The sequence below is a fragment of the Macaca mulatta genome, chromosome 1, assembly GCF_049350105.2.
Source record: "Macaca mulatta isolate MMU2019108-1 chromosome 1, T2T-MMU8v2.0, whole genome shotgun sequence".
NCBI classification, from domain to species: Eukaryota; Metazoa; Chordata; class Mammalia; order Primates; family Cercopithecidae; genus Macaca; species Macaca mulatta.
In genome coordinates, this window is record NC_133406.1 from 179706070 (window position 1) to 179727500 (window position 21431).

At 43.2% G+C, this 21431-nt stretch overlaps 1 protein-coding gene across 1 annotated transcript in view; it reads right to left on the minus strand.

Moving 5' to 3' along the window:
- The window catches only part of NFIA (nuclear factor I A), a 597699-nt gene that overhangs the window by 510263 nt on the left and 66005 nt on the right, over positions 1-21431 (minus strand). The gene's annotated exons all lie outside the window — the stretch shown is intronic.

The following is a 21431-nucleotide window of genomic DNA, read 5'->3' on the forward strand; positions in this document are numbered from 1 at the left end:
ATCCCTTTGGAAAAACCACCACCAATGCTTTCTCTTTTGATATATTTACACTAAAAATATTCCCTGTACAAACCACCTCACTCTTTCACAAGGAGCTGACTTGGCCCTCTCCCCGGAAGTGGGTTGCACATCCACCCGGCCCACCCCCCAAACTCACTCTAGCTCCCTTCCAGTTCGAATTTATTCAGAACCTCCCTTTCTAGGAGGAAGCAAGGAGGGGGCAGTTATCTTTGTGGACTTGGGTCCTCCTGGACCCTTTGTCCTTGTGGTCATGTTTCAAACAGAGTTGAGGCTCCCCAAAGGGGAAAGATTATTTAAGTTTTGTAAATGCTGCCCTCCAAAAACCACTTCACATAAATGTTTCATGGCTTAGCCTCTGTGAGGCCAGAGCTGGAACATTCAGCTGTGAGGGTGTTTATATTTGTGGAACTCTCTTGAACATTTGCTGCGGGTTTTAAACAGCTGCTATGCTGAAGCTCTGGGGATAGGAAGATCATGAATATTCAGGTGAAGCCACCAGAATGAACAGCCGTTAATAGAATAAATGCCTAAACAGTTGTGTAAGGCTTATTAAGACCTATTGGGGCTGAGATAATAAATTCCCACTCTGACATGTTGCAACTACTGTCGCTTAAACACTTTGGACCACCTCTTCTGAACTGAAGGAAAAAATGATGTTAGTTCTCTGCGCGAACACAAAGAAACACCTGGAAGCCTTGGCAAGGGGATGAGATTTGGCAGAGATCTTTCCGTGTACCGATGCATCCTCAGGAAAATGATGTGCCATTCATTGTTCCTGTTGTCAAGGTTATCGCAATCGACTCCAGGCTGGAACGGGCATTGCTCTTGCACTGAAGAAAGTCTGTCCTGACTCCCTCAGAGTGCCTCAACGTCAACTGAGAGCCACCGTGAACCTCTGGGGCACTGAGCCTGGCCACCAGCATCTGCACCCCAGCCCATATGGCCTGGGCCTCTCCCTTGGTAAGCCTCTTCCAACAGGGTATCAGAGGAACCAAACACACAATTACATTGAACGCTTGCTTTTCATTCGCTTGCTCCATAATCCATAGCAGGGAACACAATGCAAAGATTGCAAATGTAAAAGTAACCTTTCCAAGTGGCAACACCTAGTGTGTTAAAAAGTCCATTGCAGACTGGGTTTGTAATATGCACGCTGTAAACATGGGGAATGTGGGAAACAGTAGAGAGGGACTATTTTCTCCTTTGGATGTTAGCTGTCACATTGCGTTAGGCTGAGCCAGACTCCTCGGTTCTGGCTCCCACAGTCACAAAGCATTAACCAAGGGTATACAGGTGAACTCACCCAGGTTCACACCTAGAGAAGACTCAGTAATATTTGATCAGCAACCTGCTGTCAATTTAGATAAACGGCATTTGACTTCAAATAAAGGTAACTAACTCAATGAAGGAAGCCTGTGCATAGAAGGCAATGTTTGCTTCTCCCAGGCTGTCAGGGAGAGCTTGCCCACCCTAGCAGCGGTTGCTGATTTTCCCCACCTCTGAAGACATGATGGGGTCCTGCCAAAGACTCTGAGTCATCAGAATTCTAGAAGAGACAAACTCACAGCAAAGAAATGCGCATGTCTCAGTGTGGCTTGGGAGGAGGAGTAGATTTTAGAGTGATGCTGATGTAGGTTTGAATTGTGCTCTGCCACTCAAGGTCTGAGTGTCCGAAAGCAAGCTATTCCACTTCTGTGAGGTATAGTTGTCTTGCCTGTAACACAGGCATTATTCTACCGACTCACAAACTTGTCCTGAGAGTTAAAAAGCAAATAAACCACCTGGTTGAGGAGCTGGCTCGTGGTCGGCACTCCATTAGTGTGTTTATTCATTTATTCACATGAATCATGAACAGTTAATTCATTAGTTTGTTTACTTCCCTTCCTCCTCGTTCTTTCTACCAGTGACCTGAACAGGGTATGGTTTTAAAAACTCCCTTGCAATGCAGAGATTAGCTTTTTTCATATGCAGTTTCAGATGTCTCCATGCCTTTAATGGACTGGATAAATCAGAGATTTGCCTAAAAGTCAGGCACATGTAAGGGGACAAAACTTATATGCCCCTTTCCTTCAGCCCTCCATACTCTACTCTCCATCCATTATCGGTTACCTGGTTATCAATATAAGAACCAAATCTGTTTCAGAACCTTCTGTGTCATGGTGAAAGTTCCAGAGGAAAGAACAGATGGAATAAATTAATTAGTCAAAGCATGCTTACCTGGAAGGGGACTTATTTCCAGGAGTGGCCAAAGGGTAGTGGAACATGCAAGGGAAAAGGAAGCAGAAGTCCTTCAAAGAGCCCAAGGGCTAGTGCTGGGCATCATTCTTTATTTTGAATAAAGATGTATGGTTTTTGTTCCCATTAGCAAATAAGTCAGGAGGGGTCTGACAGTGATTGTTTTTCCAGAGATGGGTCAGAAAGTGACCCTGAAAATCTGTCCAAAGGGTAACACTCTTTCAGAAGGGGGGTGGGTAGGAGAGCCTTTAATGTGATCTCGATGGAGCTGATCAGACACTCGTCTGTAATGATGCCTCCTGGCAGGAGCTTGCATGGGGTTGGCTGGACAGCTGCCTTCGGGAAGCTCCTGGCAAAGCCTGCTTGCTTGGCCAACAGCAGGGGCCCAGCTGATCAAAGCCCAGATCGTACTGCTTCTCTTTCTCTCCTTTTCTCCTCCTCTCTATCACGGACTAATACTTATTTCATCATGTCCCTGCTCCCTGTCCTTGGCACCCTTCAATGTTGACTGTCACTCCTGGGGTTCTGATTTGAAAAGTTCCACTCCAGGATGGAGGACTGTAAGAATGCCACACTGTTATTTTTATCACACAACAGGTATGTACTCTAGGCAAACTTACACAGAGTAGAAGGCCCCTCAAAACCCCAGATTGTGGATTTAATATACTAAAAATACCTGTCCTCCCACCTCGATTCCATCCCAGGTCTCTGTGTCACATGAATTCACTGTCATCATCTCTCCTTCCCTCTGAACTTGAACAAACAGCAAACAACACATGTTTTTTATTGCTCTTCTGGAAAAGAAGAGCTGTTTCCAATGACAGCCTATGCCAAGCAGAGTCCCTCTTTTTCCAAGAGGTTTTGGGAATGAGTGAACTTATTTTCAGCCAACAAGCAGGAAAATAAATGCCAAATGGAGGTTGCTTCATAGATAACCAATGCAGGAAGGGACCTGAGAGATCATGGCCTCTGACCAGCCAATGCAGGTGAGGAAATTTGGGGCCCAGAGGTTAAAAGATTGCCCCATTGCTAGGGAGGATAGGAGAGAGCCAACGCTCCCACTGGGAATAATAATGAGGATAAATTACATTTACTGAAGCCTTTGTTTTAGATGCAGGCTTTCTGTCATTAATCCTTAACAACCCTCTCATATTCAGGCGAGGAAACACCACTGCAGGTGGGAAGTTAGGTAACTTACCCAGGGCTACACAGATAGTGAGCAGCACAGCTAGGACACGTGCTTGGGCCAGTTTGGTTTCAAGGCTGATTGCTTCACAACTCACCCTCCACCACCTCCCATCACTCCCCACTTGCAAGAAGTCACTGAGTCCAGAAGACATCCAAGGATTCTGTACTTGCTCTCAAGTGGAAACAATTGGATCAAACTTCCCATATGAAGTTGCCCAGTTTTCCTGGGCAGAGCCAGAGTAGGGGAAGTAGGGACATGGATCTCCTGTGCTGAACCTTAGCAAGCAAGCCTATGGCATTTGCTTAATCTCTTGCCATCTTACTTTGCAGTTGTGGTTAGAGGTAATTTTAAATATGTCCCAGATGTGACTAGAGGGTAGTGAGCAGGTCTCTGGCATGGGAGAGCTGGGCCATGTGTGCACCAGCACCTTGAGCTGGCTCAGGAAGTGGGTCTATCAGCTGAAAGGTAACAAACTTCCTTTTCCCTCTGGCCAGAGGAACCACAAGGTGGAATGGGAGAGGGGCCTGCAGCTGGCTTGAGTTGAGTGGCTGGGAGGAGAGGGCAGCTGCCAAAGGAAAAGCAGCCCAATGTTCTGCCTCTGTGAAGTCTGCTGGGGTATGCATGGGTTTTAAAGTCAGGTAGATTTAGGCCTGCCACTTTACATCTATAGCTGGTAAGAAGTTTTGATTCCTCTAAGCCTCAGCATTCTCATCTGTAAAATGGAGATCTTTATTTGCCTTATAGGGCTGTTTTGAGCATTAGAGAGAAAGTATGCAAAGAATCGGGAGCAGAAAATGTTGGCTATTATGTTAGTATTTTTGGGCAGGAACAATAATGAAATCAACAGTTTTTAGATTTGTATTTTTCTCCAGCTCTCTCTCTTTCTATTCAACAGCTCCCAAATTTTAAAAAGAACAGATCCCAAGGAATACTCTTAGGTTTCCTGAGTAGAGTTAATGGCTAGGGGTGCCAGTTGCTTTACTGAAAGAGAGATACGGGGCATGGTGGCGGCGGCTACAGGAGAGGAATGGGTGTAGAGAAGTTGCAGGAAGAAGGAGAGAGGGAGGAGCAGCTATACCGAAAGGTGCTTTGGGGAACCAGAGAGATTTCCAGGAATGAGTTAGAGGAGGTTTTGCTTTATCATATAAAATGGGAACCTCCTCCTCTATCTCCATGAAGAAACTTTTGGTAAAACCTGCATTATGCTTCAATGCTTTCAGAGTACGCTTTGTGATACCTGTTGCTAACAGGCTCCAGGATACGAGTGGCTCAAAGTGACTCAGTTATACTCAAGCTGGTTTCAACAGTCTGTGTGCTGGGAAGGGTTATTCTTTATTCTTTGGCTACTGCCTGGAGTGATCAGCTGAACTGACAACATAGGTGCCATTATCAACTGACAGGGAGGACTGGCCTTTGGCATTCAAAGAGCTTTTTTCCCCTTGGTAAACTCCATGAATGGGATGATATTGGTGGTGGTATGTATAGGTATGTATTGATGAAGTTCAATCTTGGGCATTTGAATCTGGAATCTTTGAAAAACTTCAAGGAAGGGTCAGCATTTTTCTTTCTTTCTTTCTTTCTTTTCTTTTCTTTTTCTTTTTTTTTTTTGAGATGCAGTCTCACCCTGTCTCCCAGGCTGGAGAGCAGTGGCGCGATCTCAGCTCACTGCAACCTCCGCCTTCTGGGTTCAAGGGATTGTCCTGCATTTTTAAAGATGTCTTCCTCAGCGGTATATATTGAGTTAAGGTGTGTGAAGAAGGAAGAACTCATGGGAGCTTTTTTGGTCCTGTAGTATGCAACAGATGAGAGTCCTGGTTGTCTGAGAGTAATGATAATCAGTGGATCCTACCCTCTGGGGTCTTGGAAGGAGGCCCACACAAGGTGGGGAGTGGAGAGAGAGTGCCCAGGCTAGGAGTCTCAGCTCCCCCACTCTCTTGTGACTATTGCCAAGTCGTTCAGCTTCTCAGGTCCCTCTGCTGTAAAGGGTATCAATAGTGACTACCAAACTGGGTCCTTGGGAAGATTTAGTAGGTTATCATGAAAGTGCATTGTTAACTACAAAGTGCTACATGAATATACAGTTTACAATGATAAGGCTCTGGACTCAACCTTGACTCTGATGCTTTCTACTTAGGTGACCCTGCACAACACCTGTGACCTCTCTGAGCCTCAGTTTCTTTGAAGGAAAGGAGGGGCAGCAACACAAACTCTGCTGAGTTGTCGTAAGGATCAGAAGAGCAATATTGGCAAATGTGTTTCATAAATGATACAGTACCATAACTGAAAAAATCTCCTGCAACTGCTTTTACTGCTTACAAATTTTAGTATCAATGTCATGTAGATTAAAAGAAAAATGGAGCCCTTATATTAAATACTGCAGAGGGCACACAGCCTTTTAATGCCTTCTAACACTCATTTCCAGTAAGGGGATGACTGTAAGCCTTTCTGAAATGAAACACTCTTCCATAGCATTTTATTTGAACCTAATTTTACTATGTGCCTAGTGTGTACAGAGTTCCTCTATGGCTAATACATGACTCACCCCTCAAGCTTTTCCAACAACAGTGAAAAGTCGTAACTATTTGATTTCCCCAATAAGGAATTATTAGCAGTAATAATCTTAGAGAATATTAGGTTAGGCGCTGTGATCCCAATTCTCAGGGGAGGCCCAGGCTTGAGTACAGTAAATATTTTATAATAATCCCCTGGCTAAACAAAACAGATGCAGAATCCTGGGACTCAAGGTCTGGATTGTAGCTGCCTCAGTGAATCAAGTCACTCGCCTCTGGCTTGGTCATTCTAGCTTGGGTGCTATGGATCTGAACTTCTAAAATCTGCAAGACAGAAGGCTCTGCAAACTCCCAAATTCAACATATCCCAAATCAAACAAAGCATCTATTCCATAGACGTGACACCACCAGCTTTCCAGTTTCTAAAATTCAAGATTTCAGTGTCACAACTGACACAACCTTCTCACTTATTAAGGCCCATCAGGACTGGCCTATGTCTAGCCAGGCAGATCACCTAGTCAGCATTTGCCATTTGTCATGTCCTTCCATTTTTGCACCCACTGTCCCATTTCAAGCCTTCATTATTCTCAGGTGAACCATGGACGTTTTGCTTGTTTTAAAAAATCTCATCTGGATCTCGTTATTCTAGCACCTTTAGTGTATCCTTTGTACATCACTCTCCACTCATGTGCCATGCTGGGTTTCTAAAGCACAGGTATGAGCATCCCACTAGCCTGCTCATAAGCTATTCATGACTCCCTAGTGCCTATAGGGTAATGTTTACAATCCCTGGCCTGGCATTCTAGGACCTTCATAATCTGATCGCTATCAATCATACCTTGTTCTTTAGCTATATTCAACTACTTGCTGTTTCCTAGACACACTTTGCTTTCCTTCCTCTCTTCCTTTGTTCATGCAGTTTTATTCACATGTGAAATCTCTGTCCATCTTCAGGGAAGATGTGAAGAAAGACACTTCCCTCAAAAAAGTGTCTTTTCCATAAGAATCCCTTGGCTGGAACTAAATGTCTTTTTAATCTATATGCCCACAGAACTTCCTGCATCTTATACCAGGCCTTATTACTCACACTATAATATAAAATACAAGGGTCACAGGTAGGAGGCAGCACAAAGGATACTTTCTTGTAAATGTCACATCTGAACCCTCCCTTTAAAGAAGATTATCCCCTATTATTCTCTTTCATAGAATTTCATCATTTCTCTGTAAAACATTGAACTGTGTTCATAGTTTATATTTGTTCATACACCCATTATTTAATATTCACCTTACCTATAGCACTGCAAACTCACTTTGGGAATGGACCGTGCCTGTATGTTTATGTCTATCACCAGGGCTCAGCAAAAGTGCTTGGCTCATAGCATATGTTAAATAAATACTACTTAAGTAAATAAACAAAGAATGAAATACCTGCAACTCTACCTAGATTGACAACTTCTTGTGGATATCTTTGCACTTCACTGCTCCATCTATCCCAGTCCTTTTGCTAGTAGATGCCCAACCAATGGTAATTGAATTGGATTTTAACATTAAGTCTTCATTTCTTTCTGTTGAGTGAGGAAACTATTGTGATCAACTTGTTGCCCTTTTGGTTTGTTCGTGAAAGAAAAGTCATCAAAGAGTAGGCAATAAGGTAGTCTTTGCTTGCATTCTGGCAGACTTATGCATGGGAGGTTCCCAACATGTTTCCCAACAGAAAGCCTTTTCATGGTAATGCACATCTACAAAGTGGATGTTAGTTGCAAAAAGATAATCAACAAATCTCTGACAAGAGTCTGTTTATACTGCTACTGTCAAGGGTAGTCATGTTAGTTTAAGAAAGATATTTTGCCTTCATTCTAAGTGTTCACACATGAAAATGTTGTCAGGTATGGTTTCTGGCTGTGAAATTAACACCTGCAGAAATTTATATATGTGTTCATATTGTGGATGACCCATAACTTTAATGAGGGCAGAACATAATTCATGTGTGAATAAATTGATCTGACAAATTGTTCAACCATTCATCTATTTGTTACTATTTTGTACTTTAATCTTTCATTCATTCGTCTGCTCACTTGACAAGTACCAGAGTGTTAATTGTGGGCTTAGTAGAGTGAAAGCTATAAGCTCACACAAGAGGTACCAGTACCAGCCCTCAGTGAGAGCTTAGTGTGCATAAAATGATCACAGAAGGCTTTATGGAGAAGTCAATACGTAAAAAATAGCTTATTTCCTTTAACAAACCAAGGGAAAAATGGGATCTTTGTTTAGTTATTTTATTTTATTTTATTTTGGAGAAGGAGTCTCACTCTGTTGCCCAGGCTAGAGTACAGTGGTGCTATCTCGGCTCTCTGCAACCTCTGCTTCCCGGGTTCAAGTGATTCTCCTGCCTCAGCCTCCTGAGTAGCTGGGATTATAGGCTCCCACTACCACGCCTAGCTAATTTTTGTATTTTTAGTAGAGATGGGGTTTTGCCATTTTGCCCAGGCTGGACTTGAATTCCTGACCTCAAGTGATCTGCCCGCCTCGACCTCCCAAAGTGCTAGGATTATAGGCATGAGCCACCTTGCCCAGCCTTTTGTTCAGGAATTTTATATTGCTCTTTTCTGTTGGACCCATTTGGTCATTAACCATACTGTGTGTGTATGTTTACATTATGTATATATAGGTACATATGTATACGTTGTATGTATACATTATGCATGTGTGTGGGCATGTGTACAGTAAACTAGCCATGCCTAAATTCTGGCTGTGAAGGAAAAATGGAGGAAATTAAAATTTCTAGTTTTCAAAATCCATTATTTATGAAATTTCTTTAAACTATAGAACTCATCATTAATAGTAATCTACTGTGTGGTGAGCCAGCACAGTATATAGTCAGGCGGAAACACTGGCGGGAAACCAGGGTAGGAGGCACAGCCTGGGTCACTCGACCGTCTGTCTCTAGCGAGTGTCTAGGGCTTTGAGTTATGTGATATAAAAATCACTGGCTTAAATTTATCTCTGTTGTCTTTCTTTCAGCGTTTTCCTTTGATTTTCAAAGTTTTGTTTACTAGATTCATGTGTTTAGTCTATCAAGAAGCAATCAGAATACAACTAGCAACAGACATTACTCTCCATGCATAAGATCCCTTCAGATATACAAGAATCTGCCAGTACCCAGGTGAAGAAGAAACAGCTGTCACTTGCTAAAGGGTCTCCTGGAACCTTTTCTCCAGATCACAGTTAGTGAGCAGAGCCCTAAAGGGATCTCAGGCATGTCTGAAACGTTTTAGGCCCATCACACAGTGTATAAAATGGTGAACATTTGACCAGGCGCAGTGGCTCACCCCTGTAATCCCAGCACTTCGGAGGGCTGAGGCAGGTGGATCACCTGAGGTTGGGAGTTTGAGACCAGCCTGACCAGCATGGAAAAACCCTGTATCTACTATAAATACAAAATTAGCTGGGTGTGGTGGTGCACGCCAGTAATCCCAGCTACTCTGGAGGCTGAGGCAGGAGAATTGCTTGAACCCAGGAGGCAGAGGTTGCGATGAGCTGAGGTCGTGCCATTGCACTCCAGCCTGGGCAACAAAAGCAAAACTCTGTCTCAAATAAAATAAAATAAAATAAACTGAACATTTATGTTACACCACCAGCAAAAGAATAAAACCCCATAATTATTATGGAAGATTTCTACATTTCTTTAATTGCATTTCCTCTGCCCTCATTGCCCTCAGCCCCCTTGAGGTAACCACTCTTCTGGATTTGCAGGTCTGCCCTTATTTTCTGAATGCCATAGAGGGCAATTTGCTTTGTATGAACTCTAGATTCAGTTACTCAGCAAAGAGAATTTCCAATTCTTCGGGATTTTCTGCCTTAGATGATGACTAAATTCCTTTTTTTATTAGTTGATTTGACCCCCTGAAGATAAGTTAAATTTGACTGGGGTATTTAAGTATGTGGATTCACCTTGAGTAAGTTGTTCCACAGAGACCACGGCCAAGCTCTCCATTAATTCAGTTCACTTATGGTGAGCAGCAGTAAGATTGGGAGGAACCAGGAGGATGTACAAATGGAAAACTAAGGGAATCCTAAGGGAAAGCTAATGAGAAATTTTGGGAACATAATTGTCATCCAACTATTTTAGGGACTGTCATTCCCCTTCATACTCCTGGCACCTAATGGCTCATCAAGTGTTCTCAGTTCCGCTTCTTAAATATCTCTCAGCTCTGTCCCTTCCTCTTCATCTGCATATACAGTGCCTTAGTGTATTCGGGCCCCAGTTGGGCCCGTTCTATTGTAGTAAGTCCTTCTCATTGCCTGACTCTACTCTCTGCTCTCTTAATTCATTCCTTTCACTGAACTCAGAAATATCTTTCTAAAACACACATCAGAGTAGGATACTCCATTTTGCTTGACACCTTTCTGTGGCTCCCCATGGAGGTCAGGATACAATCTAGTCTCCATAGTCAAAGTCCCCACTTGCCTCTGCAGCTTCCTGGACCAGTTTTCTCTACTTCTCACCCTTGCTCCAATTATGCTGAGCTCCATTCAATGTCCTCCTCTCATGTTGATGTGCCTGTGGCTGCTGTTACCTCCTGCTTGTCCTTCAAGGCTTAGGTATACTATCACTTTTTCTGGGAAGCCTTCCTTGATTGGCTGTTTTTGAGTTCTCATGACACCTCCAGATTCTTCTACCTTTGCACTTGATAAACTGCCTCTAAGGTTTTACTAGTTTGTCTCTCCCCCTTGACTGTAGGTTCCTTAGAAGGTAGGGACTGTGGGGTTTATTTCTGAACTACGGCACCCCCCACCCCCACCATGCCTGGTCTAATCCATGCTTGTGAAACAGATGAATGCATGCATGCATGCATGAGTGAAACTAATGGAGCACAGTTGAGAGTTTTTCCCCCTCTTGCATGTAAGCTCCAAGAAGGATGAGGTTTTTGACTGTTTCATTCTTTGCTTAGCCTCTGCACCAAGAACAGTGTATGGCACATAACTGGTGCTCAATAAGCAGTTAATGAGAGAGTGAACTATGACTTTTTCTGTGTGGCTGCAAAATTGTGACTTTTTCTTGGTGACGGTGGATGGTAATTCCAGGGAGACTGTCTGAGGCACCCATTCCTGCCCTCTGACTCACCACCAGGAGGCTCAGTACTGTGCATGCCTCAAGTTCATCAATCAGGTCTGACAGCATGATTGACACGTTCTCTCTCCACTGGACAAGTAGTTTTCAAAATAGCAGTGTCTGAACCACCTGGGAAACAATTGCACCAGAGTCACCCAAGGTGCATGTTAATATGACAGGTTCCTGGGTCCCACAGCACACTAGCTGAATCAGAATTTCCAGAGTGGCTCCAGGAATCTGCATTTTTGCCAACTTTCTACTTGTTTCCTGTAGATTCTAGGTGCTCTAGAAGGGTAGTGAACATTCTAGCTGCTCTAGAAGGGTAGTGAATACCCATCACTATAGAAGGTCTAGAAGAGGTTGGGCAGCCGAGGACTGATAACACTGGGCATTTGTTTGACTCTCCCACTGCACCTCCTAAATAGCAAAAGAGTAGCATCGTCCCTGGTCCAACAGGCACTCAGTAAAATTTGCTGAAAAGAATGGATAGATTCCAAGATTTGTTCATACAAAATTATGTAAACACATGTAACTGTTTATTCATTATCTACATGCTCAGTGATTTATATGAACCAATAATTAGTCTGTTTTTTTTGTTTGGACTTGAAATTCTCTTTATGTTCTCAAATAACACAGCTGATTTTAAGCCATTGCATTTCCCCTCTAACACTTTCATAAAAGTCACATTTTTCTGAGTATTATAAAATTCCCTTAAAGAGGAATCCCTTCAAGTTAGTTCGTGTGAAGTTGACCTGGAAAAGGGAAAATGGGTCTTGAAATTGAGGAACCACAGTTATAACTACCTTAACTAATTTACAAAACACTCTCCATGAAAGAGGATGTAAAGAAATGTAAACGTGGTGTGCACAACATAAACGATTTCTTTCATTAGACAAAAGATACCTCTTGTTCCTCTCTATAGTCGGCATGTTTTATCTTTAGTGTTTACAAAGCATTGGCATTTTCAAGAATATTATTCAGATCACCTTGATGCTTTCCCTCCTGGGATCTTCTTTCCCAATCAATAGAAATGCCAGCAGCAGAAAGAATCAAGAAATCCTTGTTGAGCTGGGAATGCCTTTTCACAACAAGCTGGGAGGATTTCCTGACTCGTTTATCTTTGGGATTTTCAGCAGGTGACCATGAATTCCTCCAAAGATGAACTTTTTGATCTTTTGATATGTATAGTACACAGGCAATCACTTTTACCCCTCTGGGTTTCACAAATTTCAATATCTGCATTTTCTATTGATTTAGATGTTTAAAGGAGATGATACAAATACCGTAACCCAGATAATGATCACTTTACTCTTCAAAAATATTGCCCAGGGTACTGCTGATTATCATTACCTCTCTGTATCTGGTCTCTTTCACTTCAAGGTAGGGAACTACGTATGGTGGGTTGAATGGCTGCCCCTGTGCCGACCCCCTGCACTCCCTCCATCCCCCGCCCCGCTCCCCCCAACAAAATATGTGTCCACTTGGAACCTGAGAATGTATTCACCTTGAATCTGTGAATGTGAGGTGGGAGAATAGGGTCTGGAGGCTGGGAACATAAGACCGATTCATGCTGACTTCCTAGAACTAAATCAAATGGAAACACTTCAGCTATGACAAGAAATATCCTCTCTGTTTACATAGGGCATACACTGAGTAGATGACTTTGTGACTTTACTTCATCCTCTTCATTTACATAGGGCGTACACCAAGTAACCAGTGGAAACCTCTAGAGGGTATTTAAACCCCAGAAAATTCTGTAACAGGGCTCTTGAGTCCCTATGCTTGGGCCTTCTCCCACCCTGTGGAGCATATTTTCATTTTCAATAAATCTCTGCATTTGTTGCATCATTCTCTCTTTGCTTTGTTTGTGCATTTTGTCCAATTCTTTGTTCAAGACGCCAAGAACCTGCATACCCTCCACTGTAACAAGTATGACTTGATTTTCAGCAGGGATCTTTGTGGTGTAATTTAGTAAAGGATCTTGAGATGAGATCATCCTGGAATATCTGGGTGGGCCCTAAATCCAATGACAAGTGTCCTCATAGGAAGAGAAGATACACACAGAGGAGAAGGTGGTGTGAAGATGGAAGCCAAGACAGGTGATACCAGTTGGAGAGCACCAAGGACTACCCGCAGCCACCGGAAGCCAGGAGAGAGGCATAGGACTGTTTCTCCTTCAGACCCTCCAGAAAGACCAAACCTGCCCACACCTTGATTTCAGACTTTTGGCCTCCCACATTGTGAGTGAATAAAATTTTGTTTTTGAAGCCCTCTGGTCTGTGGTAATTTGTTACAGCATTCCTGGGAAATGAATACACTGTACTTTGGACCCACTATCTCCCAGTCACTACCATATCAGTCTCATTAGGCTAGAATTAGCCTGAAGTTGACACCTCCTGCTATAGTAAGAGGGGTTTTACTCCAGAGTCTATGCTGGGCATCAGGGCCTTTAGGGACAACCATGGTCATCTTCTGGTGGAGAAAATGGAAAACAAGCTAGTACTTGTTGGTCATTTGTTATTCGTCAGGTGTGTTGAGAGATTTACATGCATTACCTTAATCTTCACAGTAGATCTATGTTTGAAGTCAGGTCTGTTATTTTCTTCCATTTTCTAAATGAGAAAACGGAGCCTCAGGGGATTTCTCACGTATGAATTTAGGGAATCATACCATCAAGGGTGGGGCGGAACTCCTAACCTGGATCAGTCTCATACCAAAGTCTTTTCTCCGTATCATAGAAATTATGGGGAAAACAAAGAGAGCCCCTTGAGGGCCAGGGCCATTCTAAGCTGATCTTCGACATTAATGAATGCATTCTTAGAGATCTGTGTGACTTCTTAGATTCTGGAAATCTCTCTACTTGAGAAGGGGACAGTGGGCTAACTCATGAAAGAACTCTCAGGATGAGTGACTTAAATCTCATTCTTATTTAATCCCCCAAACAGGATTATGTGATAATCATGATTAACACTTTTACAACGTACTACAAGTCATGAGATACGGAGGCTGCTCATGAAGAGAAGAAACCACCAACATCACATTTCAAAATCTATTGACTTTGTGAATCACTTTGCATTTTAAACTGTATCTTTATCTTAGAAAAAAATGTTGATGAATGTCTCTCTAATTTCTGTGTAGAAAGGAATTTTTAAAATCCTTAACATTAATGGAAGGAATCACAAAGTAAAATTTAGCTAGGTTCGACTTCATAAAAATTAACTGCATGTCAGAAAGTACGTTAAACAAAATTAAAGGGCAGACAAACATCTGGGGAAACACTTGCAGCAAATATAAACAAAGATTTAGTAATAATGTAGGATTACTTTATACATATTGATAGGACAAACAATATTATTCTCCAATAGATAAATGAAGCAAGACATTAACTATCTCAATGATTTTTAGAAGGTGTGTTCAGCAGCAGAAAGAAGCATCATAAAATGCTAAATCCACAAGGTAAGCTGTAAAATCATGTTCAATATACTAATGAAAGGTAACATTTATTCAGGGCTCATCACATGCCAAGCACTGCATTGTGTGCTTCCCATGCCTTATCTCCTTGAGTCCCCAAGATAACCTAATGGGGTATGCACTGTCAGCATTTTCATTTTATATATGCGGAACCTGAGGCTCAGAGCAGTGGAGTGACTGACTTAATGTCATGCAACAAATCCCTAGCACAGCTGGGACTCAAACTCAGGTCTTTCTCTGAAGTCATAATTCCTTGTTTCCAGTGGCTTAGTATGTTAAGTCACCTGGTGCTGGGCCCCTGCCTTTTGCTCTTTATACCTCTCATTGTACCTTGCAGATAATTCAGCCTTCTGAATTGTGGGAGGCAGAGTAATTTATTGCTTAAGATAATAGTTTTAGGATCAGAATGCTCTGGGTGGCCCTGGACAATGTAACTGCTCCCATCTTCGGTTTCTTCACCACAGTAAATTGTGGCAAGGATTAAGTGAATTTGCATGCTTGGAGGGCTTAGGTCATTTCCTAGGACATAGAAGATGATCAGAAAATGGCAGGGAATACTGAATGGAATGGCATCGTACCACTTTGTGTGTAATAAGGCAAAATTATTTGTTACTTTAACAGTTGGCACTAACAATATTGTGTGTGTGTGTGTGTGTGTGAGTGTGTGTATAAGGGGAGGAAATTGTCTTTGAGGGAAAAAACCCTTGATGACTCACTAAAGGTATCTGAGATCTGAGGGTATGAGTGTTGTAAACCTAACCTTCAGAGATCATCATCACTCCTCTCCCTCCTCCCTTCCAGAAAAGAGAATGGTTTAAACAGTTGCATCTGAGAATATGAGATTTTTTTTTTCTCTCTCTTGAGAGGGGAGAGAAGAGAAGAGTACAAAGGGGTAGAGAATTATGTGGGGTGAGGCTGAGCTGGTGGGAAGGAAGGATGTGAGCAAAGGGTGGTCTGAGTGAAATGTCACCTGCAATCTTCTGCTTTTAAGATGGTGCCACCTTTTACATTTAGTGCTTAACCTGATGTTGTGTTGCTGCGTCATTACTCCCTCCTCGTGTCTCCATATTGCAGTGGTATCTATCAAAAATCTACTGAACGCACAAGTACTTTGCAAGAGCTTTTATATAGATAGAGATGACCTCTCTCATGGACAGGTGGACATGGGCCGAGGCAGAGATGGCACTTAGAAAGGACCTTGTAGACCTGGATGACCGTAAGAACACAAGTCCCTCCACGAATCCTTAGAAATCTTAAAATGTCAGTGGAATAAGTGGGGATTCACACGGATTAGGAAGAGCCAGGGGACCTCTACGGATATTTGGTTCACCTTTGTTGCCTTCCTGTTCTTTGCATATAATAAATACTCAGCAAGAATTTCTTGAATAACTGAGGAGAACAATAAAAAGCCTATCTATGTGGCTCAGACTCTAATTACATCGGAGTTCGCAGACGGGAGAGACCCATGTGCTAGCGGAAGCAGGGAAGCCTTTGTTCAGAAGGTGTCACTTTTGACACCATGCAGAGCTGACCCAACAGCAAGCTTTTCTGTTGTCTCTGTGTTGATAGGAGCAGATGAATGGAGAGTATTGGTGAAGCCGGCCAGCTCTGTCCCTGGTTAGAATCTAGTATTGGCTATTTTGGACATCTCTGGAGATACTTGGATATAGTGAGTGTGGTCAGAAGTGGACAGTGCTGCTGCAATCACAAAGGAAAGAGGACCAATGGGTTCATTTTGGATGGGAGCAGACAACTCCAGGATCCAGTGCAGGTGGTGTGGGCACAAGGGAAGAGGAGCAGGATTGCCCTTGCACATAGACAGGACAGGATTTAGCCACAGAATGGTCACCTTGCCTGTTGCCTAGGAAAGGGCACTTAGGATGCCTCTCAGTTGGAAGATATTCTCTCCAGATGGAGTCCTCTGCCTGTTGGCAAAGTCAACAGCATTATTTGGTAATATTTTGATGTGCTATTTATGTGGAAAGGGGGCTTATTGACATATCTTTCACTTCATGCACAAACAGCTCTAACTTTTCTTTCTGAAAGGGACTGTTGCAATGAAGATGACAAACCTCAGAAGGGCACTGGGCGGAGGTGGCAGGGGGGCAAAAATGGGCAGGGCATGGGCTTGTGCCTAACACCATGTGTCCTCTCTAGAGTGTCCAGCCCTGGGTTTGATTTGCATTCAGGCTGCATCTTTGGTTGGTGAAGCTGGACTCGTCTGTCATTCTGACGAATCTGGCAAAAGCTCCAGACAAGGGGTTTCAATGAAGGCAAAACACTTTGGAGGGCTGGAATGGGAGGGGAGGGCTTGGGAGAATTACCCGGGCGGAGGGGGGAGTGGGTTCATGTCATGTATTTGCATGTTCATTGTCTCCAATTGGGAAACAACAACTTCAGAAAAGCAAGCAAAGAGATTCACATTATTTTAGTGATCCTGAAAAACTTGCACATTGCTGCTAGGAAATGTGTGCTTTCCCTCCATGCAGCATTTGTTTTAAGTATTTAGCGTCCCTACACAGTTGTAAGTTCACTTGCCCGTTCTCTCTCCCTCCCTCTCTCTCTCTCCCTCTCTGTCTTTCTCTCAATTACTTTAGTCAGCACAAATTTGGAGGCAGAACCAAATCTAGTAATAGCATATCTCATGTTGCTATCAATTTTCCGCCAGAAGAACATTTCGGGACACAAAGTCCTTTGTCTATTTCCAGAAGCTCGATTCAATGACATTACATAAATGACTACAACACTATAGCATGTTCTGCACCGTTTCAAATTGTAACCTAAAAAAGGGAAGAACCTGGATCGCAGCCAGGGTGTAATGATTTCAGTTCTTAAGAAAATCCAGCAACCATTACACTACATTCAATATTTTCTTGCTGTGGAAATTTAAGATTCGACTCTAATCAAATAGCAACCCCCACCTCCTCATCCTCCATTTTGCTATGGTTCCTGTTACTAACTGGCCTCCCACGTCTGTTTTGGCTTAAAAAAATAAATAAGTTTACAATATGTTTTTAAAAATTGGGCTGAATCAGACAATTGTATATTTTAGAAAATGAAGGCAAAATGTAAAACAGGCTAATCATGATTCCAAATTCAATCTTCAGGGCCCTAATTGATCCCATCCCAAAGGTAACATTCTATCTTAATTGACATGCTGAGATGGTTACAATTATGTAAAATAAAACTGGGCTGGTTGGAAACCCCATGTCTTCTTGTAGAACAGGAGATGGCCAGCTTTTATAATAGTTGATTGCAAAAGGATGCAACCACTTTGCTCATATTTCCTATTTTGGTTTGGCCCTTGTACATGTGCATTGAGGTTCCCCCACCCACCCTTTAAATAAAGTATGGACTGCAAGGGGAATTTGATGCCATTATATTTTCCTTGGGGTTGAGGGAGGGCATCTTAGAAAGGGTCAACATTTTCAATATCTATTTTTTAAGTCCTCTCTGTGTGTGTGTGTGTGTGTTTGTGTGTGTGTGTGTGTGTGAGAGAGAGAGAGAGAGAGACAGAGAGAGAGAGAGAGAATGAAGCTGACATTTCCATATTTGTTGGCCAAGTGATTTTTCTGTGCGATTGTGACCGCACGCACGAGCTTGTGTTCAGCCTCGATAGGAAACAGATGGCAGTGAGTGTGGAGATCACACGATGCTGGGCCCACAGGATGGACTCACAGCCCTTCCAGGATGCCCATGAGGAGGCGTCACCCTTTTTCAGATCCTGCCAGACCTTGTGCCTCCCTGCTGAGAGCACCCTGAATGGGAGGCCAGGGCTCCCTGGGGTGATGCTGGATGCTGAGGAGGCAGGAAGGCGGGAGGCCTGTTTATGCAATCAAGAGAGGCAGAGGCCTCCTTCGATGGCAGGGAACACCTGTGCCTCTTGGCATCTTGCCTCCCTGGATGGGTGAACGAAGCAAGCCATGTGCATGGTGATTAGTATTATACACCCCCTCCTGCCAGCAACGCCAGCCATGGGAGTGTTGTGAACATCACATGTCCGTCTAGCTCACCTCTCTATCTCTCAAGAATGTGGTCTGTGAGCATCCCCACTGACCCTGGCTTAATTCAGAGCCTCAACACGTCTCTCCCAGATTGTTGCAATGGATTTTCTCACGGCTTCCTGTCTCAGCATCTCTAATTTGTGTAGGAGCCAGAGTTGTACAAATCTGACAATGTGACTTCCCTGCCTAAGCCTTTCCACAGCTCCCCAAGTGACCCCAAATAAAACACAGCCGTTGTTACTTATTTATGTAATTATTTGTTTAATGCCTATGTTGGCTGCTGGTTTACTCCTATACACATGGCATGGAGCACTGTGTTGGCGGGGGCCTCAGTAAATGTTTGTTGACTGAATAAAAAATTCTTCCTTGAGAACCAAGGAAGACTGCACCTCTAGGGCATTATATAAGTGTGCTAATACATTTTTCCCTTAGCACCATATCAATGCCTTAATCAATATGTATCACCTCCTCCAGGCCCAGGTAGACAAACAGTGACAGAAGCATCCTTTGGGCAACGAATCCAGTCTGGACATGCTTAGCTCTTCAGGAAGGAACTTGGACAGTAATTAATAAGTGGAAAATATTCTATTTTGTGCTTACTTTTTCTAGATTTTAAGGACCTCAGGGCTGCATGGGTCCTAGACTACCTTGTTCAAAAAACTAATTTTCTAGAAGAGGAATTTTCTGAGCCCCGGAAAGGTTATGACTTCCTAGGTGACCTGTACTCAGTTATGGGCAGGGCTGCGCTGAGAACCAGGGACTTCTTGTACCATATTGGGCAGGGGCCTAGGTTAACTTGGGAATAAGCAAAATCTCTTCATGGTACCTCCATTGATTTCATTTCACTTTTACACTCCTCCTCCATTCATTTCCTATTTTTATGTTACTTATGCTCAAGGCCCCCATGGGGCCTGTTCAGAAGTAGGCTGGGACAAAGGAAGGAGAGTGGACCCCTGCAGTCAGAAAGACCTGGGTTCAAATCCAAGCTCTACTACTTCCTCCCTTTATGAACTTACACAATTTACTGAGTTCTCTGAGCCTAAGTTTTCTCATGATAGTAATCTCATGGAGTTGTATGAGGATTGAATGAGGAAACATATGAAAAGCCCCTTCCATATCATAGAAGCTTAATGAATATTTAATGCCTTTTCCTTCCCACAATTCTTTACCCCATCAACACTCAGCCATCTTGAGTTTCTGTGCCATACTCTCTGCCAAGTTACTTATACTACTGCATGTCTTCCCTTCTTTGCTTCCTCTTTGCACATATCCCAAGATAATATGTGCGTTTCAACAGGATCTTTCTGGAATAATTTATAATAATTTTAATTTTATAATAGATATATGTTATATATTATGTAGCAAATTTGTATATATTTACATATTTTCATTCTATAAAAATAATTTTTTTTGTCAAAAAGATAAATAGAATCCTGTGGTCAATAGGTGAATAGAAAGGATGTGGCCTTTGGAATCAGACATGACTTTGAATCTCATGTGTCAAACTAATAGTGACATATCCTTGGGAGGGCTGCTCTAACTTCTGAAAATTAGAATTTTCTCTCCTGTAAAATGGGGGTGATAGTTTCTACCTGTCAAGCCTGAAGTGAGGATTAAATGGAATGGTGGCCCCATGCCTGGTACCAAGGAGCCCACAGGAAATATAGGGTCCTTTCTACTACCTGGTGCAGTCTGGGGCCCGTAGGACATAACCCCAACAACTGATTGTTGAATTCCATTGAATTTCTAAACCCTAAAGGATTGATTTTAATGTAGGGAGTGGTGGAGGAGAAGTTACATAATATGCTAGGAAGTGGAGATAATGAATGTACGCCGTGGGTCACTCTGGTCCCTGGACGAGTCACAGCCACCCACTGAATACATCCAGCATCCCTTATGGGATTTTCAGCCTAGGTGTCAACAGAACATATATATTTTATAGTAAACAACATGACAGGGTGGCCTAGGCTGACAGCCACAAGAATGCTCACAATCGATACATTCTCAAGGTGGAGTAGAAGGAGCTTTTCTTCACTTTTTTTTTTTTTTTGAGACGGAGTCTCGCTGCGTCGCCCAGGCTGGAGTGATCTTGGCTCACTGCAACCTCCACCTCCCGGGTTCACGCCATTCTCCTGCCTCAGCCTCCCGAGTAGCTGGGACTAAAGGCGCCCGCCACCACACCTCCTACCCTAGCCTCCCAAATAGCTGGGCTAATTTTTTGTATTTTTACTAGAGACGGGGTTTCACCGGGTTAGCCAGGATGGTCTCAATCTCCTGACTTCGTGATCCGCCCGCCTCGGCCTCCCAAAGTGCTGGGATTACAGGCCTGAGCCACTGCACCCGGCCAAGGAGTTTTTCTTTTAGGCAGGGCTCATAGGACATTCTTTCCAGGTGACACTAGCGTGTGAGGTGGGCCTTGAAGAGAAGACAACTGATCAGAGTTTGGAGAAGACTCCATTGGTGGGAATGCAGAAAGGAGGGGCTCTCTTACGGCCTCCTGAAACATGTCTTACAGTTTACCTGGAAGCAGAATTGTTGGTGGGGTCGGAAACTGGCGGAGTACAGCTAACTGGAAATTGTCCATAACTGAAATGCACTGATGCTGTTATTCCTGATCCCTACTGTCTTGGATGTCACTTTTCTAATTCCACATGTTGGTTACAGTACTACAGAAGGAGGGGGTTGCTGAATAGCGTCAAACTAGAAAAGCTGTTCGTGGGTGGACACACCAGCTCTGACACTTGCTTCATTCATTCAGTCATTCTTTCATTCACATTTTATGCTGATTATATGCCAGATATCTTCTTTGGCCAGTAGCACAGCAAGGGTAAATGGTATCCATTGCTAAGGTACTGTATCTGTTCTGTCTCTCTCTCCACCCACTTGGC